Source organism: Eublepharis macularius, chromosome 1, assembly GCF_028583425.1.
Source record: "Eublepharis macularius isolate TG4126 chromosome 1, MPM_Emac_v1.0, whole genome shotgun sequence".
In the NCBI taxonomy this organism is placed as follows: domain Eukaryota; kingdom Metazoa; phylum Chordata; class Lepidosauria; order Squamata; family Eublepharidae; genus Eublepharis; species Eublepharis macularius.
Genome location: NC_072790.1, coordinates 7,441,044 through 7,468,199, shown reverse-complemented (window position 1 = coordinate 7,468,199; position 27,156 = coordinate 7,441,044). Strand labels below are relative to the sequence as shown.

Sequence of the window (27,156 nt, the reverse complement as noted above, 5' to 3'; positions counted from 1 at the left end):
TCCAAAGCCCCTGTGGGGGGGGGTGGCGATTTGCAGCCTGGCAGAACTGAGGAATGGGCACTAACTACTGTACCACACTGCCTCTCTGTCATGCCTTGAGTGGGAGAAGTCTTTTTGCAATGCTCTTTTTCATGCAGAATGCTAGTAGAGCAGTGAGAAAATGTTCAGTGTGTCCTATGACACTAACCACTATACCACCCTGCCTGTCCTCCATTGTCCCCGCCCCAACCTTGTCAGGTAGGTTAGGCTGAGATGGTGTGGCTGGCCCAGGAATTCCGCTTGGGAGTCCCAGATCCTAGCCTGACATGCTATTTAATGCCTCTTTGTAGTGTAAAGAAACATGATCAAAATGATGGACGTGACAGGGCTCCTTCAAAACATAGCAAATCTATTCCAGCATTCCCCCTTCCAGGGGAGGAAGGCACAGCACATACTCACACCCTCCACAGGCTTCTGAAAGTTTTTTCTAGGGTAAAATTGGGCTTGTCTAAAAATGCCAGCGATGATCTCTGGAAGTTGAGGGCAGCAGTTCCTTCAGTCTTTTGAAACAGGGCTGTGGCAAGAAGCTAAAGAGCTTTCCCAGCCCCGCACTGCACTAAACTGTCCCTTTAATTCCTGAAGCAGCAGCTGCACGTGGTTTGAGCTTTTCTCTCTCCCTGCTAGTTGGTGGGCTTAGCAGGCCCCGCCCACATCTGGAGGCAGTTTGGTTCCTCTCAGGCTCCGTAGGAGAGGAGAGGCGGGGCCTGGGCTTTCTCTGGGACGTTTGTCTCCCTGCCTTAGAGCCGTTTGCCTTTTGAATGCGGTTTGAATTGCTGGGCTACATGTGAGCCTGTCTGGAGGTAGGAGCTCAAGCACAGGGTGTGCAGGGGCAGGGCTGGAGAGGGCAGGGGTCACTTGGGACCAGGAAGAGGGGCAATGGCAGACGGATCAGTGCTGGCTCTGCAGGCTTGGGGCATCTGAAAACTCACCCCCTGGCATGGGAAGCTTTTCTCCTGCCTTTGCCTCTCTCTCATCTGGAGTGGCTACAACAGGATGGGCACTGCTCTCTCGGCAGGCTTTGGGCATCTGAAAGCTCAGCCTCCCCCTGGCATGAGAAGCTGCTCCTTACATTTCTCATAGTAAGAGGGAGAAAGGCATGTTAAGATCCTCATGCCTGCTTTCTCCTGCTCAGTTTCTCTTTTTGTGGGGCTTTACATTGTAATGTTTTCATAATCTAATACTAACTGTGTCCAATGGAGGGGGGGTGTCTCCTATTGCAGGCTGGTTTTTGCTGAAAATTGAAAAGGGGCTGATTTAAGTACATGTTCAGAGGTTGCCATGTGCACAGATTGTAATGGCTTTGTTTATTATATCTCCTAGCCACCCCCACCCCAGGTCCTTTTCCTTTGAAAAAACCTTTTGTTGTGCAGCCAAGATCTTTATTTCTGAACCAGAGGAAAATAGTGTTGGAAACCTATCATGCGGCATGGCATGGTGGCAACTCGCCTCCTTGCATTTTTCTCAGGAATGAATCTCTCCCTCCCTCCCTCCCTCCCTCCCTCTCTCTCGGCACCTCCCCATACCTCATACCGGCAGTTTCAAAGGTATTAATTTTGAAGCCAGAGACAGGCCCCCTGCAAAGAGTCTTTCGTTTTCTACACAACTCTATTCCTTTGCCTTCTTTTGTCTCCCCACTCTCACAGTCTCAGATGCCATTTCTACATGTACCTTTTTAAGCAGATTGTCCCATTTCGCTTACATTGGCAGAGAATCTATAGGAGGATATGACTCTGTCTTTAAAGGTCCTGCTTATTTTAAAATAAGCTTTACACTTGAGATCATTCCGAAGGCATTGGGGGAACATGTGAATATCACATGGGGTCACAATATTTAATAGTAAAGTGGCCGAGCCATGCGGGTAGCTTTGAGATCAGCCTGTGACTGTCCTCATGCACAGTCAACTCCTCATGCACAGTCAACTAGCCTGCAGTCCTTGTACAGCAATCCTTATAGCTTTATTTCATTTATACCCTGCCTTCCTCCCCAAGGTGTTCTCGTTGACTCTTGTTTTATCCTCACAGCAACCCTGTGAGGCAGGTTAAGCTGAGAGTGTGCCAGGCCCAAAGTCATTCAGAAAGCTTCCATGGTAGAGAGAAGATTCAAACTTGGGTCTCTCAGATCCTGTAAACGCTCTACCCCACTGGGTCTCCCGTTCTCCTGGCTTTCCACAAACTGTACGAAAGTGAATTATCTAGGAGGAGGGTTTTTCTGTGGCTATGAAGGCTGTAATGTACCCAAACGGTTCTGAGAGATACTTTGGAAAAAGGATAGGGACCGTAGACTAAAGTGCTATCCCTTGCTCTCTCTCAGAGTTAAATGGGTGTTATAAGGGATGACAGGGAAAGCAAGGAAGCCGGGAGGCATAGAAAAGAATGTCTGTTCCTTCCCTTTTTAGTTTTAAGGTCATTTCTAGAGCCTTGGTGCTACTAAGGTCCAGTCTTTACTCTCAATCCCTCCACCCTCGAGTGAGGTCAAGATCTGGGCGGGACAGGCCATTTGTCTCCTATTTCCACCTCCTCCCCAGTTTCTCTTGCTAGATAATTGAAAGGATGCTGGAGTTACTCAGTCTCTCAAGAACAGGCCTTTCTCCGTGAAATACAGATGATGTTCTTCTTTCTGTTTCCACTTTTTTGCTTGGAAGTGAACTTTGAAACTGTCTACTGCCACATAAATATTTTCATTTTAAAACTTCCAGATGGATCAGAAGAAAGAAGCTCTTGCTGTACAAGAAAAGCCTGACCTTGAAAAGAAGAGAAGAGAAGGGAAGCGGAAGCCTTGCTTCAAAGCATGGCTTTAACTCCTGCTGCTCCTACGGGTAAGAATTACAATGAACACATATCCCATAAACGTCCCTCACCCATGCACAAGTGAACCTTGAAAGTTGGGTTGTTAATTCATGCTTATTTGATATTTGTTCATAATTGATTCAACTTATCCAGCATAACTTTTCAGAATGTACTTCTAAGTTGTGCTTTAAATTTGCAGTAGATGAAATGCAGATTGTACCGTTGATCTGTAATGTTTGTTTTATTTGAGTTATCGTGTGCTCGTTTTCATGCAGAATGCTCGTAGAACAGGGAGAAAATTTTCAGTGTATCCTTGGACACTAAGCACTATAACCACTAGCCAGTTTACGACACTGCCTCTCTGTTATGCCATGAGCAGGAGAAGCCTTTTTGCAATGCTCTTTTTCATGCAGAATGCTAGTAGAGCAGTGAGAGCATGTTCAGTGTGTCCTTGGACACTATCCGTTATACCACCCAGCCTCTTCATTAAGCCATGAGTGGAGGGACCGTTTGTTAATGCTGCTTTTTTTGAATGGTCATAGATGCAGTTAGCCGTGTTAGTCTGTGGTGGCAAAATCAAAAAGAGTCCAGTAGCACCTTTAAGACTAATCAATTTTATTGTGGCATAAGCTACAATATACCTGACACCTGACGAAGAAAACTTGATATTCGAAAGCTTATGCTACAATAAAATTGGTTAGTCTTAAAGGTGCTACTGGACTCTTTTTGATTTTGCTTTTCTTGAAGAATGCCTGAACAGCATTGAGAAGTTCCCATGTGTCTTTACACACCAAAACTGTCCCTCCTACAATCCTGCCTGTAATTTTGTGTGTGTGTGGGGGGGGGAGACTGGCAGCCTTGCAGAAATGAGGGAAGGACAGTAACCACTTGCAACACTGCCTCTCTGTTATGCCGTGAGTGGGGAAAGACTTTTTGCAGCACTCTTTTTCATGCAGAATCCTAGGACAACAGTGAGATAGTTTTCAGTGTGTACTTGGACACTAACCACTGTACCATCCTGCCCCTTCATTAATCTATGACTGGAGGGAGCATTTAATTATGCTTCTCTTGGAGAATTCTAGAGCAACAGTGAGTTAAGTTTCAGTTTGTCTTTGGACACTAACCATTATACCACCTGGACTTTTCATTAAGCCATGAGTGGAGGGAGCGTTTATTGATGCTGCTTTTCTTACTGAATGCTAGAACATCAGTGAGTTAAGTTTCCGTGTGTCCTTGCACGCTAAAACTGTCCCTCCTACAATCCTGCCTGCAATAAGTTTTTAGTGCATCCACTTCCCCTATTGGTGGTGGTGGGGGGAGATTTGTAGCCTGGCAGTACTGAGGGAAGGGCACTAACCACTGTACCACACTGCCTCTCTGTTATGCCATGAGTGGGAGAAGCCTTTTTGCAATGCTTCTTTTTCAAGCAGAATGCTGGTAGAGCAGTGAGAATATGTTCAGTGTGTCCTTGGGCACTAACCACTATACCGCCCTGCCTCTTCTTTAAGCCATGAGTGGAGGGAGGATTTATTAATGCTGCTTTTCTTGCAGATTGCTAGAGCAGCAGCGAGTTAACTTTAAGTTCACCGACGTTCAAGATCTTTTTCCACCTGCAGCACCTCTAGTGTCATCTATCTCCTGATATGTGACTGCGACCAATTTTATGTTGGCTGCACCACATGCCCCCTGCGATTACGCATCCAGGAACATACCTCTAGATGTAGAGCTCAGAATATGGCATAACAGGGGCAGTGTGGCTCATTGGTTAGTGTCCTTTCCTCAGTTCTGCAAGGGTGTGAATCTCTGCGGCCCCACACAGGGGCTTTGGACATGCTGAAAACTTACTGCAGGCAGGATTGTGGGAGGGACAGTGAGGGAAGGACACTAACCACTGTACCACACTGCCTGTCTCTTATGCCATGAGCGGGAGAAGCCTTTTTGCAATGCTTCTTTTTCATGCTGAATGCTAGTAGAGCAGTGAGAGACAGTTTTAGTGTGCAGGGGCACACTGAAACTTATCTCACTGCTGCTCTAGCAATCTGTAAGAGAGGCAGCATTAATCAGTGCTCCCTCCACTCATGAGTATGCCTTTGGACACCCTCCGAACTTATTGCAGGCCCAACTTTGTGAAGAGGCAGGGTGGTATATTGGTTAGTGTCCAAGGAGACACTGAACACTCTCTCACTGCTCTACTAGCATTCTGCATTAGTGTCTGTCCTGGGACACTAATATACCACACTTCTTCTTCATGCAGCCATGAGTGGAGGGAGCATTTACTAATGCTGCTTTTCTTCATCCCCTACTGGATGGGTAATTGCAGCCTGGCAGGACTGAGGAAGGACACCAACCACTGTACTACACTGCCTCTCTGTCATGCTATGAGCAGGAGAAGTCTATTTGGAAAGCTTTTTCATTAAGAATGCTAGTAGAAAAGTGAGAAATTTTGAAAGTGTCCTTGAACACCAACCATTATACCACCCTGCCTCTTCATTAAGCCATAAATGGAGGAAGCATTTATTAGTGTTGCTTTTCTTGCAGAATGTTAGAGCAGCAGTGAGTTAAGGTTCTGTGTGTTCTTGCGCACTAAAACTGTCCCTCCTACAATCCTGCCTGCAACAAGTTCTGAGTATATTCAAAGCCACTGTGTGTGGGGGGGCGGGCAGAGATTTACACCCTTGCAGAACTGAGGGAAGGACACTAACCAATGTAGCGCACTGGCTCTCTGTTATGCTATGCGTGGAAGAAGCCCTTTTGCAATGCTTCCTTTTCATGCAGAATGCTAGTAGAACAGTGAGAATTTTCAGCGTGTCCTTGGGCACTAACCACTAGACCACCCTGCCTTGTCTTTAAGCCATGAGTGGAGGGAGCATTTATAAATGCTGCTTTTCTTTCAGAATGCTAGAGCAGCAGTGAGTTAAGGTTCCTTGTGTCCTTGCAAACTAAAACTTTCCCCCCTAAAATCCTGCCTTCAGTATGTTTTTAGTGTGTGCAAATCCCCTATGTGTGTGGGGGGGGGGATAATTGCAGCCTGGCAGGACTGAGGGAAGGACACTAACCACTGTAGCACAGTGCCTCTCTGTTACACCACGCGTGGGGGAAGCCCTTTTGCAGTGATCTTTTTCATGCTGAATGCTAGTAGAGCAGTGAGAAAATTTTGAATGCGTCTTTGGACGCTAACCATTATACAAACCTGCCTCCTCATTAAGCCATGAGTGGAGGGAGCGTTTATTGATGCTGCTTTTCTTCCAGAATGCTAGAACAGCAGAGAGTTAAGTTCCCGTGTGTCCTTGCACACTAAAACTGTCCCTCCTACAATCCTGCCTGCAACAAGTTTGTAGTATGTCCACTTCCCCTATTGGTGGTGGTGGGGGGCGATTTGTAGCCTGGCAGTACTGAGGGAAGGACACTAACCACTGTACCACACTGCCTCTCTGTTATGCCATGAGTGGGAGAAGCCTTTGTGCAATGTTCTTTTTCAAGCAGAATGCTGGTAGAACAGTGAGAATTTTCAGTGTGTCCTTGGACACTAACCACTATACCGCCCTGCCTCTTCTTTAAGCCATGAGTGGAGGGAGCATTTATAAATGCTGCTTTTTTGGCAGATTGTTAGAGCAGCAGTGAGTAAAGTTTAAGTTCACCGATGTTCTAGAATTCTGCAAGAAAAGCAGCATTAATAAATGCTCCCTCCACTCAGGGCTCCATGAAGAGGCAGTGTGGTATAGTGGTTAGTGTCCAAGGTGACACTGAACATTTTCTCACTGCTCTACTAGCATTCTGCATGAAAAAGAGCATCGCAAAAAGGCTTTTCGCGCTCAGGGCATAACAGAGAGGCAGTGTAGTACAGTGGTTAGTGTCCTTCCCTCAGTTCTGCCACGGTGCAATTCTCTCCCCCTCCATAGGGGCTTTGGAGATACTCACTGCAGCTCTAGCATTCTGCAAGCAAAGTAGTATTAATAAATGCTCACTCTACTGATGGCTTGGTGAAGAGGCAGGGTGGTATAATGGTTAGTGTCCAAGGACAGAGTGAAAATTTTCTCACTCCTCTACTAGCTTTCTGCATGAAAAAGAACATTGCAAAAAGGCTTCTCCTGCTCATAGTATAACAGGGGCAGTGTGGTTCATTGGTTAGTGTCCTTTCCTCAGTTCTGCAAGGGTGTGAATCTCTACGGCCCCACACAGGGGCTTTGGACATACTGAAAACTTACTGCAGGCAGGATTGTAGGAGGGACAGTGAGGGAAGGACACTAACCACTGTACCACACTGCCTCTCTCTCATGCCATGAGCGGGAGAAGCCTTTTTGCAATGCTTCTTTTTCATGCTGAATGCTAGTAGAGCCGTGAGAGACAGTTTTAGTGTGCAGGGGCACACTGAAACTTATCTCACTGCTGCTCTAGCAATCTGTAAGAGAGGCAGCATTAATTAATGCTCCCTCCACTCATGAGTATGCCTTTGGACACCCTCCGAACTTATTGCAGGCAAAACTTTGTGAAAAGGCAGGGTGGTATATTGGTTAGTGTCCAAGGAGACACTGAACACTCTCTCACTGCTCTACTAGCATTCTGCATTAGTGTCTGTCCTGGGACACTAATATACCACACTTCTTCTTCACGCAGGCATGAGTGGAGGGAGCATTTACTAATGCTGCTTTTCTTCATCCCCTACTGGATGGGTAATTGCAGCCTGGCAGGACTGAGGAAGGACACTAACCACTGTACTACACTGCCTCTCTGTCATGCTATGAGCAGGAGAAGTCTATTTGGAAAGCTTTTTCATTAAGAATGCTAGTAGAGGGGGGCGTGGCGTCGCTGACTCCGGGATGGACGCGTGCTGAAAGATCTCCGCTCCTCCCAGCCCCCAATTCTCCATATAAAGCTACACAACATTACTTTTGATTGCTATATTATGAAAAATAACAACGCTAAGAAGAGAAAGAACATAGTGAAAGCAGCTAAAAACTTACAGCCGCTTTTTTCGGCGCCTAAGGAGAGAATGCAGAGCGAGGAAGTAAAAATGGAGAGATCCAAAATGGCGGACGGACTACCTTCTCATGCGAGCGAAAAGGTACACAATGCTAATATAACCCTAGATCCTCAGCTCAATAAACTAAAGAATGAAATCCTAGAACAAATCGCTAAACTGATTGCCCCACTAACGGCACAACTGGCTGAAATAAAAGTGGACTTGCAAGCAACAAGTCTAAAAGCAGATAAAGCTTTAGATGCAAGTTCCTCGACACAGAGAGAAGTGAGCTTACTGCGTGAGGCTTTTGAAAACCAGCAAGAAAGACTGATTAACCTAGAAGTTAATATGAGACAGAATCACTTGAAGCTGAGGGGAATTGATGAACTTTTGTTACCAAAGGAAGATTTAATACCTGTAATCTCAAGATGGCTTGTAAAGCATCTGGAACTAGAAGAAGGGGTAAACACCCTAATTACAAAAGCCTACCGAATCGGAACTCCTAAGCAATATAAGAACAGACCTGTGCCAAGAGACATAATCATAGAGATACCTGATCAAAAAATAAAGATGAAAATAATTGAAACAGCTAAAATATCAGGCTCAATATTGTTCAATGGAACCCCAGTGCAAATATATACTGATTTACCGAGAGGAGCATTATTAATAAGGAAAGAACTGAAACCTATCACAGACGCGCTGAGGAAAGCTAACATCAGATATAAGTGGATAAATCATGTCAAGATATTAGTGATTTTGAACGGGAAACATCATGTTGCTACGAACTTAAGGAATGGAACAGAACTCTTGAATAACATCGGCGTGGAGATACCCATGGAGACAAGCAAGCAAAATCAGAAGAGAAAATCGACGGACATGTTTTCTCCACAGAAGGGAAGTAAGATCCCGATAAGAAATGCCTAGCAGTCCTTGGAGGACAAGAACTTTTAATTGAATTAATCAGCTATTGTTGTGTCTTATATATTATAATTAAGACAAATGGAGATTGGGGGTGGGGGGGGAGAGGGAGGGCTTCAACACAGCTCCGTGGTATTAGAACTTTTCATTTGGAAAATTACTTTCCAAAACTGTGGCGTGCAGTCAACGACCCAGTTTGAAAGTTCTACGAAATAGCTGGTAGCATGTAACTTGATTGTTAAAAGGTTATTGAGTTAAGAGAGTTTATAAAGATATTTGATATCCTAGGGGTAAAGGGAGGGGAGGGTGGGGGAGATTTAGGGATTTAAGCTTATTAATAACACAAATCTCAAGAACTAGGGGAAGGAAGGGAAAGGTTGTATAGTTTAGTATAGTACAGGAGGTAACAAGTTTATAAGGAAGCTCACAAAATTCATATATTTACTTAATTATATCTTTAAAAAAAATAAAATTAATAAAAAAAAATTAAAAAAAATATTAAAATAGGGAAAACCATAAGGAAAAACTTCAGAAAAACAAAACAAAACAAATAAACAAAAAAAAATACCCATAGTTAGGATATAGGGATTAGTTATGTGTTTGTGAAAGAAGAGAGTGGAATTAAAATAGAGTGCTAAATTGTATGTCTTTTACTGTTTGATATTATTGTAGTAGATTGGTACTTGTGTTATATAAGAGAAGCAGTATTATATATACCAAATCATGGCTTCTAAATTTAAAATGACCACTCTAAATGTAAGAGGTTTGGGAAATCCTATAAAGCGGAGAAGAGTTATTTCATTGTTGGCCAAAACTAAATCTCAGGTAATTTTTCTACAGGAAACTCATGCTAAAAATAATGATACAGATATTTTAAAGGCAAGCTGGATTCATTCACAATACTATGCAGCAGGTAACTCCAAATCGAGGGGGGTGGCAATACTATTTACAAAGGATCTTCTATTTCAACATAAAAAAACCCTCAAAGATCCTAAAGGAAGATTCATCTTTGTTAAAGGTTTAATTCAAGAACAAATCTACACCTTCGCATCCATTTATGCCCCTAATAATCAACAATTAAATTTCATTGAAGAAACACTAGGAAAACTGGAGAAATTTCAGGAAGGTCATCTCATAGTAGGGGGGGACCTAAACTACATAATGGATTACAAATGGGACAGATCACACTTTGAGAAAAGAACCACTCAAAAAGATAGAAAGACAAAGTTGCCACCCATCTTACAAAGACACAACCTTATTGACATATGGAGACATCTACATGTAGGGGAAAAGGATTATACTTATTACTCTCAAAGGCACAACTCATATACTAGGATTGACTTTATTTTAGTCTCTGATTCAATGCTTGAGCAAGCGATTGATTCCCAAATAGGATCGTGTCTAATCTCTGATCACTCTTGGGTCAATGTTTTAATAGCTTCAGAAATACCAAAACAGTGCTCCAAACAATGGTGTTTACCGAAACATTTACTTTATAATCACCAAGCAGCTAAAGAAATAGAAAGAATCCTAGAAAGAGCCATAGCTGATAATAACTCTGAAGAAATAAAGGCTAATATACTCTGGGATACGATTAAGACAGTATCAAGAGGACATATTATAGCGCTTTCAGCGAATATAAACAAAGAAAAATTAAAATATAGACAGGATTTAGCAGAATCCATTAAAAGTTTGGAGGAAGAACATAAAATGACAGGGAGCAAAAAAACGTACCAAACATTAACTGCCCAACGTAAAATTTTAGAAACGCTTGACAGTAACAGTGTACATAGAAGTTTAATTAAGTCTAAGCAAAGATATTGGTTTAATACCCCAAAAGCCCTAAGAACTCTATCGAATAAAATAAAACAAAAAAATTTGAAAAATAACATTCACCTACTCCAAGACGAAAACAAAGTAAATCGCCATGATTCCAAATCAATTTTGCAAGTATTTAGAGAATTTTACACGAATTTGTATTCATCAATAAACCCCAAACAAACTAAGATTATGGATTTTCTACACTCACTTAAAAATGTAAAGAAATTGGAAGAGAACCATAGATTAATTTTAGAAAAACCTATCTCCTTACAGGAAACCCTAGAAGCAATTAAGTTAGCCAGAAATAACAAAGCCACGGGACCTGATGGATACCCATCAGAGTTCTATAAAAAATATGCTACATTGCTAGCTCAATATCTAACTAATACTTGCAATTTAGTTTTGGATGAATGTAAATTACCCCCTACCTGGAATATGGCCGATATAGTAGTTATACATAAACAAGGAAAAGACCCAACAAAAGCTGATTCATATAGACCAATATCACTTCTCAATCATGATTATAAATTATTTACATCTATATTGGTCCGACGTTTAAACTCATTCATAAGCAATTATATCCATAATAATCAGGCAGGTTTTATACCCAAAAGAGAAATTACAGACAATATTTATAAAACTTTAAATTTGATTGAGTATTGCAAAAATAACAGGACTGAAGCATTGTTTCTTTCTTTAGATATCCAAAAAGCATTTGATTCGGTTGAGAAAAAATACTTATGTAGCACCCTTCAATTTCTAGGCTTTGGTGAGAAATTCCTAAACACTATTGGAGCAATATATTCGCAACCTACAGCTAATATTAGACTTAATGGTCTACATTCAGAAAAAATTGTAATTAATAGAGGCACTAGACAGGGCTGTCCGCTATCTCCCATGCTCTTTGCTATAGCTTTGGAACTCTTCGCAGTAGCTTTAAGGGAAAATGAAAATATACTTGGAATCCCTATTAAAGATAGTTCCTTTAAAATCTCACTTTTCGCTGATGACATGCTAATTTATTTAACTAACCCAACAACCTCAATGACATATCTCCACCCCTTGTTAACTGAATTTGGTGCTATATCTGGCCTGATTGTTAATCAATCAAAATCACAAATCCTTCCTATCAATCTCTCTAAAAGTACTGAAAACATAATTTGTAAACAGTATAAATATCAATGGGCCTCAAATCATTTAACTTACCTCGGCATTAATATTACTTCCAAATTAAACGACCTTATCAAATTGAATCACCAAAGAATAGCTAACCAAATTAAAGCAGAAATCGTCAATTGGAATAAACTAAAACTTAGCTGGTTCGATAGATTTCATCTAATAAAATCATTTATATTACCTAAGTTTCTTTTCGTTTTCAGAGCAATCCCAATAACAATTCCCATAACGCTAATTACTCAATGGCAAACAATGATCAATAGTTTCTTATGGCAAAACAAACACCCAAGAATTTCTTATTCCACATTGAGACGAAAATCTAGAGACGGAGGTTTTAATTACCCAGATCTCAATTTATACCAAGCAGCAATTAGACTTCTAAACTTACTCCAACTCATCTCTGTGGAAACTACAGCAGAATGGATTACCCTTTTCAATACTCAATTGGACAAATCCTCCTTCAATGATTTAATATGGAACAAACAAATAAATAGACCCAAAAGCATTAACAAAAATACGTTTTTATTAGCAATTTTGCAGACATGGGACAAATTTAAAGCTAAACTTATTCCAGAAAAATCCAGATTCTCCTCATTTGTTAGTCTTGGTTCCCTCCAGGTCAAGAATCAGATTTCATAAATATATTTCAACAGGCTAAGATGACAAGATTAATTGATATAGCTACAAATTCAGGCCTGATGGAGAAATCAGAAATAGAAGACAAATTAATGCAAAAACTGTTATGGTTTAGATACTTACAGATTAAAAATATGATGGAACAAATAGGCATAAAATCAATAATGAAAACTCCCCTGACGGAATTTGAAATGATAATACGATCTTATACAGTTCAAAAAAAAGGAATGATCTCCATACTTTACACTACATTACTGAACACACTGAACAAAAAGCAAATTCTTTGCCAATCCAGCTGGGCCAAAGATTGTAATATAGATCAATCTCTTGAGACATGGAATAAGATTTGGACTTCAACTATATTTAGATCAAACGTTACCCTAACTAAGCTGCAAACATTTAAGATTATTCACAGGTGGTATTTTACGCCTAAGAGACTATCCTATATATATCCATCAGCTTCCCCAAAATGCTGGAAAAACTGTGGAGAGACGGGCACGTTTGCCCATTGTTGGTGGGGCTGCCCTTTTATTAAAAGCTATTGGGAGAAAGTGACTGAATCAATCAGAACAATTACAGGATATGAAGTCCCTTTGGATCCCAAAATCATTTTTTTAGATCAATGGGATGACTTAGCTATACCTATGATTAGAAAAGAATTGTTTGCAACCCTTTTCGTAGTAGCAAAGAATGAGATAGCGTTGGTCTGGAAGAAAGATCATGCACCCTCTGTAGATTCATGGCTTGAAAAAGTGTGGAATCACTTCATAATGGAAAAAACCCATAATGACCTTTACATGGCTGAACAGTTTCCTGTGAATTCCAAGTTCATGGAAAAATGGCTTCCATTCTTTGAATATGTTGATAAAAATAATATCCAGCCTAGATCAAAAATACTTCAATTACTCTCTCTAGAACCTTTACATTATAGCTTATATGTTTTGTTGAACTATATAGCTCTTAACTGTATGTACTTAACTCCCTCCTGTATCACAATAGTTCTGTACTGGTTAATGTTTTGATTTATATGTGTACGTTTGTATGTTGTAATGGTTTATCTGCAATAAAAGTTTAAAAAATCAAAAAAAAAAAAAGAATGCTAGTAGAAAAGTGAGAAATTTTGAAAGTGTCCTTGAACACCAACCATTATACCACCCTGCCTCTTCATTAAGCCATAAATGGAGGAAGCATTTATTAGTGTTGCTTTTCTTGCAGAATGTTAGAGCAGCAGTGAGTTAAGGTTCTGTGTGTTCTTGCGCACTAAAACTGTCCCTCCTACAATCCTGCCTGCAACAAGTTCTGAGTATATTCAAAGCCACTGTGTGTGGGGGGGCGGGCAGAGATTTACACCCTTGCAGAACTGAGGGAAGGACACTAACCAATGTAGCGCACTGGCTCTCTGTTATGCTATGCGTGGAAGAAGCCCTTTTGCAATGCTTCCTTTTCATGCAGAATGCTAGTAGAACAGTGAGAATTTTCAGCGTGTCCTTGGGCACTAACCACTAGACCACCCTGCCTCGTCTTTAAGCCATGAGTGGAGGGAGCATTTATAAATGCTGCTTTTCTTTCAGAATGCTAGAGCAGCAGTGAGTTAAGGTTCCTTGTGTCCTTGCAAACTAAAACTTTCCCCCCTAAAATCCTGCCTTCAGTATGTTTTTAGTGTGTGCAAATCCCCTATGTGTGTGGGGGGGGGGATAATTGCAGCCTGGCAGGACTGAGGGAAGGACACTAACCACTGTACTACACTGCCTCTCTGTTATGCCATGAGCAGGAAAATTCTTTTTGTAATGCTCTTTTTCATGCAGAACACTGAGAATATTTTCAATGTGTCCTTGGACGCTAACCATTATATCAAGCTGCCTCCTCATTCAGCCATTAATGGAGGAAGAATTTCTTAGTGCTGCTTTTCTTCCAGAATGCTAGAACAGCAGAGAGTTTAAGTTTCAGTGTGTCCTTGCACACTAAAACTGTCCCTCCTACAATCCTGCCTGCAACAAGTTTTTAGTATGTCCAAAGCTCCTGTGTGTGTGTGGGGGGGGAAGATTTGCAGCCTGGCAGAACTGAGGGAAAGACACTAACAACTGTACAACACTACCTTGCTGTTATGCCATGGGTGGAAATTGTCCCCACACCAACCTTGTCAGGTAGGTTAGGTTTTCGCGAATCACAGTTCTCGTCAGATGCATCTAACATGGCTGGATCTATTTTTACTCAGGAGAGAGATTGAAACTATCTGCTGCCACATAAATATTTTCATTTTAAAACTTGCAGATGGATCAGAGGAAAGAAGCTCTTGCTGTACAAGAAAAGCCTGACCTTGAAAAGAAGAGAAGGGAAGCAGAAGCCTTGCTTCAAAGCATGGCTTTAACTCCTGCTGCTCCTATGGGTAAGAATAACAATACACACACATCCCGTAGATGTCCCTCCCCCGTGCACAAGTGTACCTTGAAAGTTCATGCTTGTATTTGTTATTTGTTCATAATTGCTGCAACTTATCCCACATAACTTTTCAGAATGTACTGCTATGTTGGAGTTTAAATTTGCAATAGATTAATAACAGATTGTGCAGTTGATGCATAATGTTTGTTTTATTTGAGTTATCATCTGGTCAGTGTTTAAAGGTTTATCTATGGAAAACTTCATGCACTTCAGTATTACATGTGTTAAGCAAATAAAAGCAGGAATCTTTAAGGTAAAATTGCAAGAGAATCTCATGGTTAGCAGCTAACTGTTGCCATTCTTTTTCTTTACTAAGCGTCTTCTAGACAAGTAATTGAATACCTTAAAAGGGTAATCGAGCAGATGTAACCTAGACGTAGGAACGCTTCAGTTCTTCCTGAACTGAAAATATATTTTAGCTGAAATTTAGACATTAATGTTCTGTATGCTATAAGGCATCGAAGGTAATATTTCCAAAACACCTGGAGTAACTTTTGCATTGACATACAGTTAAGCTCCTGAAAATTCAGACTGTTTCTTGCCAAGGCCTATAGCCAGCCTTATTTTTAAAGGGGGAGTCGCCCAAGAGGGGCATCACAGAATTGTGAGTGACTCCCTAAAGGCTTGTTTCAGGTGGATGGATACCTGCGTTGGTCTGTAGCAGAAGAGCAAGATGTGGGAACTTGTGAGTCTTTTTCTGATTTTTCAGGCTTGGCCAACTTTTTAACTACCCAAAATAAAGGTGTGCCTTAAAGTGGACAACGAAAAAGACAACTTACTTTACTGCTTTAAGAAAATAATAATACCAGACAGAGGGTACCATAATTAGAAGACTGGTGAAGAGTAAACAGCATAAAGAGAATTCAACAGTTACATCTTTTACTAAAAATAAAGCTGAATTGTTCTTGATCATGAGATCCTTTATTGGCATGTAAAAAAATTTAAATACAGAGACTCCATACAAAATGAAACTAAAATACAGATAAGAGCAGGGCAACAGTGCAGCAAAAGCAGTGCAGAATATCACTTGTCTGGGCGTATAGCCATGGCACTGTAGAGGAACTTAGGTACCATTTCCGTTATTTTCCCATCTGGATTATCAAGCAGGAACCGAATATTAAAATCATCAGAAAACTCTGAAAGTTGCGCTAATAAAGGATGTAGAAGATCCCGGTGTAGGATCTTCTGATTGAACATGAGAAAGGCTTCTGTTTTTCTCAGAAGCTTGCACACAATGTGGTATCTTTTTTAGTTATAAAAAGATAAATACGAAACACTCTTTGGTGTTTGATCGCGATCCTGGTCTAGTATAGGTATAAGCAAGTTTTGTTTTCTTTCCTTGAAACTTCTCTGACAGGATCCTGCAGGTGAGAAGAGGACTGTGTACGGCAGCGCATCTTCTTTGTGTCACCAGCTTGTTTGACACCAGAGCGTGTGGCATTTGAAGTCTGAACTCAGCTACCCCCTGGAAACCGTGCCGTGAGATGTTTTCCACTCACCCCAATCCATTTTTTCAGCTACAGGAGGGTTGAAAGGACGCACGTTATGTAGTCCTTTTCATTGTTTCCAAGCCTACCAATTCTCGATACACTTCACTAAATTTTGCATTGGGCACCATTTCCAAGGAGCAAGGCAGCATGTAGACACTGTAAAGAAATAAAATGTTTCGTAGAGTGCCAGTGTAGTGTGGTGCTCAGAATATTGAGGAAGGCCCTGTGAAAGCAGGCTTAAATTTCTGCCCTGGCTGGCCTTGGACTCTCTCAGCCTAACCTTCCTCACAGGGATGTTTAGGTGACTAAAATATATTGTGCTTCCCTGCATTCCTTGGCCTTATGCTCACATATCAGTACATTTATGTAGTACTCTATGTTTAATTACAATTCTCAGAAACCCAAAATTTCTGTGACGCCCTGACATCTACAACCTGACAAAGACTTCTGTTTTGTTTTTAAGAAATATAATAAATCATAGAGTGCCAGTGTAGTGCAGTGGTCAGAATACTGAGGAAGAATCTGGGAAAACAGGCTTAAATTCCTGCTCTGCCCTGGCTGATCTTGGACAGATCCCACTCTCTCGGCCTAACTTACCTCACAGGAATGATGTGATGATAAAAATATACTGTACTTCCCTGCATTTCCTGGCCTTACGCTAACATGTTTGTACATACGTGGTGCTCTTGTCATGTTGCTGTTCTCTGTTTTTTGTAAAATCTGTTCAATTGAATTCTAAGAATCAGCTTTCCTCTTTAAAGAGTGAGCTGGCCTTGACACGAAATGTGAACGAGTATGGAACGAGTATGTGAACAAGTCTCGCTACTGGCCTCAAACCCAGACTTTGCACGCTGGGTTTATAGTGGTCTTTCAGAGCACTAATTGAGTGATGTTGGCCTTTAAAACCAGGTTTCTCCTTGAGAAACAAGCATGTCTTGATAACGGTCAGCGGGATTGATTTGATGAAGAAAGCGCTTATTAAACGCTAAACATTTTGGCTTTAACTTAATCTCTTTCTCCACATAGAAACCACATCTGAGGGTGTGATATGCTCCAGAGCGACAGCAGCCTCGTCGTGTGATGCAGATTAGTCCAAGGCTTCACTTTATGCTTTCCACCGGCACAACATCTCCCGAGTGAAACAGGCGCAAGTAGCGTATAATGTGGATGGTGATCCTTCAGGCATTTCATCCTTGTCATTAGGACATCGAGCTCTAGTTACAGGGAGAAATTTAATGATGTTACTGTGCCACCGCAAATAAAACATACTCTCTATTGACACTCATGCTTCCTGTGTCCTTGACAGCAATGTCATGTGCAGAGATTGAGGAACACGCCACTTCTTTACCTCCTGGAAGGAAACTCTTCAGATCTTTTCTCTTCCTGTGGTAAAGAAGCACCAGCGCAAGAGAACGTATCCTATGGTGAAAGAAAGCCAGTTTGGTGTAGCGGTTAAGAGGGCACGACTCTAATCTGGAGAACTGGGTTGGATTTTCCCACTTCTCCACTTGAAGCCAGTCGGGTGACTTTGGGTCAGTCAGTTAACAGGCACTCTCTCAGCCCAATCCACCTCATAGGGTGATCATTGTGGGGATAAAGATAGCGTACTTTGTAAACCATTCCGAGTGGGCGATAAGGCATCCTAAAGGCAGTATATAAATCAAATGTTATTATTAAAGGGGACTGTACTTATGCAGGCAATGCTGAAGCACAATGCCAAGAAGATTCCAAACATAGAAGGCTGAGCTCGGTAAACTTTTCCGCTCTGAGAGCAAGGCTGAGCTGATCAGCAAACTACAAATCTTGGGCCTGCATTCAGTTCCTGCCACTGTTCAAGATCCCTCGATCAAAGTGGAAAGAGGAAGGGTGTTAAAGACCACAATGACTAGGCAGTATCCATTTAAATCTTATCTGCAATTGTGAGCATCGTAACATAATTACTGAATAGTTTAAAAAACCAAATCCTGCTTTAGAATCCTACTTGACTTAGGGCGACCCCTTGTAGGGTTTTTGTGGCAAGAGGCTAACGGAGGCGGCTTGCCATCTCCTCCCTCTGTAACTCTGGTCTCCCATCCGATGACTTAACAAGATCAGCCCTGCTGAAGAGTTGATATCTGACAAGATCAGATCTCAGAAGATAAACAGGGCTGACCTTATTTAGTCATGGGATAGGAAACCTCTTGTACTACATAAGTTTCAGAATTGACAGCAGTCCACTTTGGGTTCAGTAGATTGAAAGGATAGTGAGCGAACTAAAGATGACCGAGTGAAAAGCCTGCACTTCTCAAGCACCGCCACATCGGATTCGGTATTTATGCCAAACATTTCTCCTCAGATAGCATCCAAAGGAATGTATTCTCCACTTCTAGCCTCCTTTTTATTCTCAAACATACCCTGTTGATGAGGTGGCCTGCTAGAGGGTGGCCAGAGGTCAACTAGCGAGCTTCTGGACAAAGCATGGATGCAAATCCTGGTTTTTCAGATTCTACTTCAACCACTGGCTTTTCTGAAAGGGATCGTTAAACCACCACGGTCAAGTGTTTTTGCCGCTGCTCCCTTAAAAAGCAGACTGTGCTGTGTATAATTGTCAAAGTAACCTGTGGGAAAGTGACTCTGAAAGAGGATCTGCAAGACATAAAATTATCTCCTAAGCAAACAGGCCTCTAGTCTTAAAAAATGAGAAATCTCTACAAGGAAGCTTCACAGAGAGAAAACAAATCGGAAACCAAAGGTAGATCCCTATTGATACCACTATTGAGAGAGAACAGTATCAATACAATTAAATATTGAAGGAAAAAATTTTAGAGCCAATATTGTAAAACATACTTCACCTACGGATGAAAAGTTCTGTCAGTTCAAAAGGATTTTCTGCTTTGCAGCCAGGACCTACAAAATAACCCCCATGTGTGTGATCTGCATGGCAATTCAGAAAAAACAGAAGCATAAAGACAAAAGCGGAAAAAGTCGACACTGGTAAGGAGCTCCGGCTCGTTTTCGATTCTATGCACCACACCGTTCTGTAACGATTCAAACTCCGGCAGCTGTCCAATCTGTACCGTAAAGGTCGACTGTGAGAGGAGCTGCAGGGCCAGTCTCTTACGGAGGATAGACAGTTGTGCCTGTTCGACTGGGGAGAGAGTCTGGGAGTGGCTCCGCTGTGTTCCGCAAAGGACCTAGCCCACTGATGTCCTGGTCGCAGTAGGGAGTTGAAAGCTAGCTCTTCATCTCTAAGGGTGCCCAAGATGATCGTAACCGGAAGCAGGAGCAAGATGAGTTCAGAACGGCTAATCAACAAGTCACTCTTGTTGATTAGAGGGGGGACACAGGAAAGTAGCTGCAGCCCACCCACAGGAAACCTGAGCATAACCAAAAATCCAGGAAAGGGACATCCCGTAAATCATCCCCAGACCATTACGAAAAGACAAACACTGAAGACGAGACCCTGTCTGCATCTCACCCTAGGTATGGAACTCTTTTAAATTCTAAACTACAGCCCCACGCCTCCTCCAAAGACTGGATAGAACCCTATATCAAACCCTCAATGCCGGGCAGGGAGGGGAGGGGAGGAACTCTCACTCCCTCGCTCGCCCACCCTAAGGGCGATTCGTTCGCTGTTTGGAGACATCCAGCCAAGTGACATCCCGTAAATCATCCCCAGACCATTACGAAAAAGACAAACAATGAATACAGAACCCTGTCTGCATCTCACCCTAGGTATAGAACTCTTTTAAACTCTAATCTACATCCTTACCCCTCCTCCGAAGACTGGATAGAACCCTATATCAAACCCTCAATGCCGGGCAGGGAGGGGAGGGGATATGCTCTCACTCCCTCGCTTGCCCGCCCTCAGGCGACTCGTTCTCTGTTTGGAGACATCCAGCCGAGGGACATCACGTAAATCATCCCCAGACCATTACGAAAAAGACAAAAACTGAATACGGAACCCTGTTTGCATCTCACCCTAGGTATAGAACTCTTTAAAACTCTAATCTACAGCCCCACCCCTCCTCCAAAGACTTGATAGAACCCTATATCAAACCCTCAATGCCGGGCAGGGAGGGGAGGGGAGGAACTCTCCCTCCCTTGCTCGCCCACCCTCAGGGCGACTCGTTCTCTGTTTGGAGACATCCAGCCAAGGAACATCACGTAAATCATCCCCAGAACGTTACGAAAAAGACAAACACTGAATACAGAACCCTGTCTGCATCTCTCCCTAGGTATAGAACTCTTTAAAACTCTAAACTACAGCCTTACCCCTCCTCCGAAGACTGGATAGAACCCTATATCAAACCCTCAATGCCGGGCAGGGAGGTAATGGGAGAAACTAATTCCCTCGCTCGCTCGCCCTCTGGGTGATTCGTTCTCCATTTGGAGACATCCAGGAAAGGGACATCCCGTAAATCATCCCCAGACCATTACGAAAAAGACAAACACTGAATACAGAACCCTGTCTGCATCTCACCCTAGGTATAGAACTCTTTTAAACTCTAATCTACATCCTTACCCCTCCTCCGAAGACTGGATAGAACCCTTTATCAAACCCTAAATGCTGGGCAGGGAGGTAATGGGAGGAACTCTAACTCCCTCGCTCGCCCACCCTAAGGGCGGCTCGTTCGCTGTTTAGAGACATCCAGCCAAGGGACATCACGTAAATCATCCCCAGACCATTACGAAAAAGACAAAAACTGAATACGGAACCCTGTCTGCATCTCACCCTAGGTATAGAACTCTTTTAAACTCTAAACTACAGCCCCACGCCTCCTCCAAAGACTGGATAGAACCCTATATCAAACCCTCAATGCCGGGCAGGGAGGGGAGGGGATATGCTCTCACTCCCTCGCTTGCCCACCCTCAGTCGACTCGTTCTCTGTTTGGAGACATCCAGCCGAGGGACATCACGTAAATCATCCCCAGACCATTACGAAAAAGACAAACACTGAATACAGAACCCTGTCTGCATCTCACCCTTGGTATAGAACACTTCCAAACTCGAAACTCCAGCCACACCCCTCCTCCAAAGACTGGATAGAACCCTATATCAAACGCTCAATGCCGGGAAGGGAGGTAATGGGAGGAACTTTAACTCCCTCGCTCGCCCGCCCTCAGGGCGACTCGTTCTCTGTTTGGAGACATCCAGCAAAGGGACATCCCGTAAATCATCCCCAGACCATTACGAAAAAGACAAACACTGAATACGGAACCCTGTCTGCATCTCACACTAGGTATAGAACTCTTTTAAACTCTAAACTACAGCCTTACCCCTCCTCCTAAGACTGGATAGAACCCTATATCAAACGCTGAATGTTGGGCAGGGAGGTAATGGGAGGAACTCTAACTCCCTCGCTCGCCCGCCCTCAGGGCGACTCGTTCTCTGTTTGGAGACATCCAGCAAAGGGACATCCCGTAAATCATCCCCAGACCATTACGAAAAAGACAAACACTGAATACGGAACCCTGTCTGCATCTCACACTAGGTATAGAACTCTTTTAAACTCTAAACTACAGCCTTACCCCTCCTCCTAAGACTGGATAGAACCCTATATCAAACGCTCAATGTTGGGCAGGGAGGTAATGGGAGGAACTCTAACTCCCTCGCTCACCCGCCCTAAGGGCGACTCGTTCGCTGTTTGGAGACATCCAGCCAAGGGACATCACGTAAATCATCCCCAGACCATTACGAAAAAGACAAAAACTGAATAGGGAACCCTGTCTGCATCTCACCCTAGGTATGGAACTCTTTTAAATTCTAAACTACAGCCCCACGCCTCCTCCAAAGACTGGATAGAACCCTATATCAAACCCTCAATGCCGGGCAGGGAGGGGAGGGGAGGAACTCTCACTCCCTCGCTCGCCCACCCTAAGGGCGATTCGTTCGCTGTTTGGAGACATCCAGCCAAGTGACATCCCGTAAATCATCCCCAGACCATTACGAAAAAGACAAACAATGAATACAGAACCCTGTCTGCATCTCACCCTAGGTATAGAACTCTTTTAAACTCTAATCTACATCCTTACCCCTCCTCCGAAGACTGGATAGAACCCTATATCAAACCCTCAATGCCGGGCAGGGAGGGGAGGGGATATGCTCTCACTCCCTCGCTTGCCCGCCCTCAGGCGACTCGTTCTCTGTTTGGAGACATCCAGCCGAGGGACATCACGTAAATCATCCCCAGACCATTACGAAAAAGACAAAAACTGAATACGGAACCCTGTTTGCATCTCACCCTAGGTATAGAACTCTTTAAAACTCTAATCTACATCCTTACCCCTCCTCCGAAGACTGGATAGAACCCTTTATCAAACCCTAAATGCTGGGCAGGGAGGTAATGGGAGGAACTCTAACTCCCTCGCTCGCCCACCCTAAGGGTGGCTCATTCGCTGTTTGGAGACATCCAGCCAAGGGACATCACGTAAATCATCCCCAGACCATTACGAAAAAGACAAAAACTGAATACGGAACACTGTCTGCATCTCACCCTAGGTATAGAACTCTTTTAAACTCTAAACTACAGCCCCACCCCTCCTCCAAAGACTTGATAGAACCCTATATCAAACCCTCAATGCCGGGCAGGGAGGGGAGGGGAGGAACTCTCCCTCCCTTGCTCGCCCACCCTCAGGGCGACTCGTTCTCTGTTTGGAGATATCCAGCCAAGGAACATCACGTAAATCATCCCCAGAACGTTACGAAAAAGACAAACACTGAATACAGAACCCTGTCTGCATCTCTCCCTAGGTATAGAACTCTTTAAAACTCTAAACTACAGCCTTACCCCTCCTCCGAAGACTGGATAGAACCCTATATCAAACCCTCAATGCCGGGCAGGGAGGTAATGGGAGAAACTCTAATTCCCTCGCTCGCTCGCCCTCTGGGTGATTCGTTCTCCATTTGGAGACATCCAGGAAAGGGACATCCCGTAAATCATCCCCAGACCATTACGAAAAAGTCAAACACTGAATACAGAACCCTGTCTGCATCTCACCCTAGGTATAGAACTCTTTTAAACTCTAATCTACATCCTTACCCCTCCTCCGAAGACTGGATAGAACCCTTTATCAAACCCTAAATGCTGGGAAGGGAGGTAATGGGAGGAACTATAACTCCCTCGCTCGCCCACCCTAAGGGCGGCTCATTCGCTGTTTGGAGACATCCAGCCAAGGGACATCACGTAAATCATCCCCAGACAATTACGAAAAAGACAAAAACTGAATACGGAACACTATCTGCATCTCACCCTAGGTATAGAACTATTTTAAACTCTAAACCACAGCCCAACCCCTCCTCCAAAGACTGGATAGAAGCCTATATCAAACCCTCAATGCCGGGCAGGGAGGGGAGGGGATATGCTCTCACTCCCTCGCTTGCCCACCCTCAGTCGACTCGTTCTCTGTTTGGAGACATCCAGCTGAGGGACATCACGTAAATCATCCCCAGACCATTACGAAAAAGACAAACACTGAATACGGAACCCTGTCTGCATCTCACACTAGGTATAGAACTCTTTTAAACTCTAAACTACAGCCTTACCCCTCCTCCGAAGACTGGATAGAACCCTATATCAAACGCTCAATGCTGGGCAGGGAGGTAATGGGAGGAACTCTAACTCCCTCACTCACCCGCCCTAAGGGCGACTCGTTCGCTGTTTGGAGACATCCAGCCAAGGGACATCACGTAAATCATCCCCAGACCATTACGAAAAAGACAAACACTGAATAGGGAACCCTGTCTGCATCTCACCCTAGGTATGGAACTCTTTTAAATTCTAAACTACAGCCCCACGCCTCCTCCAAAGACTGGATAGAACCCTATATCAAACCCTCAATGCCGGGCAGGGAGGGGAGGGGAGGAACTCTCACTCCCTCGCTCGCCCACCCTAAGGGCGATTCGTTCGCTGTTTGGAGACATCCAGCCAAGTGACATCCCGTAAATCATCCCCAGACCATTACGAAAAAGACAAACAATGAATACAGAACCCTGTCTGCATCTCACCCTAGGTATAGAACTCTTTTAAACTCTAATCTACATCCTTACCCCTCCTCCGAAGACTGGATAGAACCCTATATCAAACCCTCAATGCCGGGCAGGGAGGGGAGGGGATATGCTCTCACTCCCTCGCTTGCCCGCCCTCAGGCGACTCGTTCTCTGTTTGGAGACATCCAGCCGAGGGACATCACGTAAATCATCCCCAGACCATTACGAAAAAGACAAAAACTGAATACGGAACCCTGTTTGCATCTCACCCTAGGTATAGAACTCTTTAAAACTCTAATCTACATCCTTACCCCTCCTCCGAAGACTGGATAGAACCCTTTATCAAACCCTAAATGCTGGGCAGGGAGGTAATGGGAGGAACTCTAACTCCCTCGCTCGCCCACCCTAAGGGTGGCTCATTCGCTGTTTGGAGACATCCAGCCAAGGGACATCACGTAAATCATCCCCAGACCATTACGAAAAAGACAAAAACTGAATACGGAACACTGTCTGCATCTCACCCTAGGTATAGAACTCTTTTAAACTCTAAACTACAGCCCCACCCCTCCTCCAAAGACTTGATAGAACCCTATATCAAACCCTCAATGCCGGGCAGGGAGGGGAGGGGAGGAACTCTCCCTCCCTTGCTCGCCCACCCTCAGGGCGACTCGTTCTCTGTTTGGAGATATCCAGCCAAGGAACATCACGTAAATCATCCCCAGAACGTTACGAAAAAGACAAACACTGAATACAGAACCCTGTCTGCATCTCTCCCTAGGTATAGAACTCTTTAAAACTCTAAACTACAGCCTTACCCCTCCTCCGAAGACTGGATAGAACCCTATATCAAACCCTCAATGCCGGGCAGGGAGGTAATGGGAGAAACTCTAATTCCCTCGCTCGCTCGCCCTCTGGGTGATTCGTTCTCCATTTGGAGACATCCAGGAAAGGGACATCCCGTAAATCATCCCCAGACCCTAACCCTAACCCTAACCCTAACCCTAACCCTAACCCTAACCCTAACGGAATACAGAAACCTGTCTGCATCTCACCCTAAGTATAGAACACTTCCAAACTCTATACTCCAGCCACCCCTCCTCCAAAGACTGGATAGAACCCTATATCAAACTCTCAATGCCGGGCAGGGAGGGGAGGGGACAAGCTCTCAGTCCCTCAGTCGCCCACCCTCAGGGCGATTCGTTCTCCATTTGGAGACATCCAGCAAAGGGACATCCCCTAAATCATCCCCAGACCATTACGAAAAAGACAAAAACTGAATACGGAACCCTGTCTGCATCTCACCCTAGGTATAGAACTCTTTTAAACTATAAACTACAGCCCCACCCCTCCTCCAAAGACTGGATAGAACCCTATATCAAACCCTCAATGCCGGGCAGGGAGGTAATGGGATAAACTCTAATTCCCTCGCTCGCCCGCCCTCTGGGCGATTCGTTCTCCGTTTGGAGACATCCAGCAAAGGGACATCCCGTAAATCATCCCCAGACCATTACGAAAAAGACAAACACTGAATACGGAACCCTGTCTGCATCTCACCCTAGGTATAGAACTCTTTTAAACTCTAAACTACAGCCTTACCCCTCCTCCGACGACCATATAGAACCCTATATCAAACCCTCAATGCCGGGCAGGGAGGTAATGGGAGGAACTCTAACTCCCTCGCTCGCCCGCCCTCAGGCGACTCGTTCTCTGTTTGGAGACATCCAGCCAAGAGACATCACGTAAATCATCCCCAGACCCTAACCCTAACCCTAACCCTAACCCTGACCCTGACCCTGACCCTGACCCTGACCCTGACCCTGACCCTGACCCTGACCCTGACCCTGACCCTGACCCCACCCACCTTGAATAGCGGACGTGTGATCAAGGAGCTCTCGCTTCCTGGTTTGGATTTTCGCTTTTTTGACCTGTTATATCTCTGACAAAAATTTCAATTTTGGTCAGACTTTGTTCCTAAGGGTACCCCCATCAGGGGGTGCGAATATGGAGCCCCCCCTCCTGGGGGGGACCCCCAAATTGAGATCGAATTTTTGCCTATACAAGACAATGGAGACAATGGAGAGCATGCTTCTCAGCATGGCCTACAAGAAAAAGGCTTCCAACTTCATCTGCTGCCATCCTCTTTGGGAGTTGCGCCTTCGGACGTCACGGACAGTAAGGATGTTCGAGGGCCCCTGGGGAATCTAGACCGGACCCCCGTTTTGGGTTTTCAACCCTCCCACAAGACCCCTGCCGCTTTAAAGGAGAATCCCTTTTCCATATTGCTTTCAATACAACATGCAACAGCAGAGGGAGCTGTAACCTTAGAGGGCTCTGGGGATGACCTGGCCCTGGACGTGGTGGGTGAGAGTTTGAAGGACACCTTGACTCCTGAGGAGACCCAGAGCACTCGAAAACCCGTTACACGTGGCCCTACTCTTGAGGAGACCTTTTCATCAAAGAACGCCCTGGCCTCTGGGAAGGCTGTTACACGTGTCCTTACTCACGAGGAGACCTTTGCTCCTACGCAAAACTTGAATGCTGGGGAGGCTGTTCCACGTGTCCTTACTCACGAGGAGACCTTTGCTCCTACGCAAAACTTGATGGCTGGGGAGGCCGTTACACGTTCCCTTACTCGCGAGGAGACCTTCCCTCCTATACAAATCCTGAATGCTGGGGAGGCCGTTACACGTGCCCTTACTCGCGAGGAGACCTTTGTCCCTGTGCAAATCCTGAATGCTGGGGAGGCCGTTACACGTGTCCTTACTCGCGAGGAGACCTCTGCTCCTAAGCAAGACCTGAATGTTGGGGGGGCTGTTACACATGTCCTTACTCGCGAGGAGACCTTTGCTCCTATGCAAACCCTGAATGCTAGGGAGGTGCTTACACGTGTCCTTACTCACGAGGAGACCTTTACTCCTATGC

At 44.0% G+C, this 27,156-nt stretch overlaps 1 long non-coding RNA gene across 2 annotated transcripts in view; it reads left to right on the top strand.

Moving 5' to 3' along the window:
• Positions 1 to 17,472, top strand: part of LOC129333806 (uncharacterized) — a 31,573-nt gene extending 14,101 nt beyond the window's left edge. The window contains exons 1-4 of one of the 2 annotated variants that reach the window (XR_008597455.1): positions 758 to 839; positions 2,735 to 2,854; positions 14,608 to 14,722; positions 16,133 to 17,472. This is a non-coding gene — a long non-coding RNA (uncharacterized LOC129333806). Of the gene's footprint in view, positions 1 to 757; positions 840 to 2,734; positions 2,855 to 14,607; positions 14,723 to 16,132 lie in introns of those variants that run through there. The other variant, XR_008597454.1, reaches the window with a different exon arrangement.
• Positions 17,473 to 27,156: the final 9,684 nt, after the last annotated feature.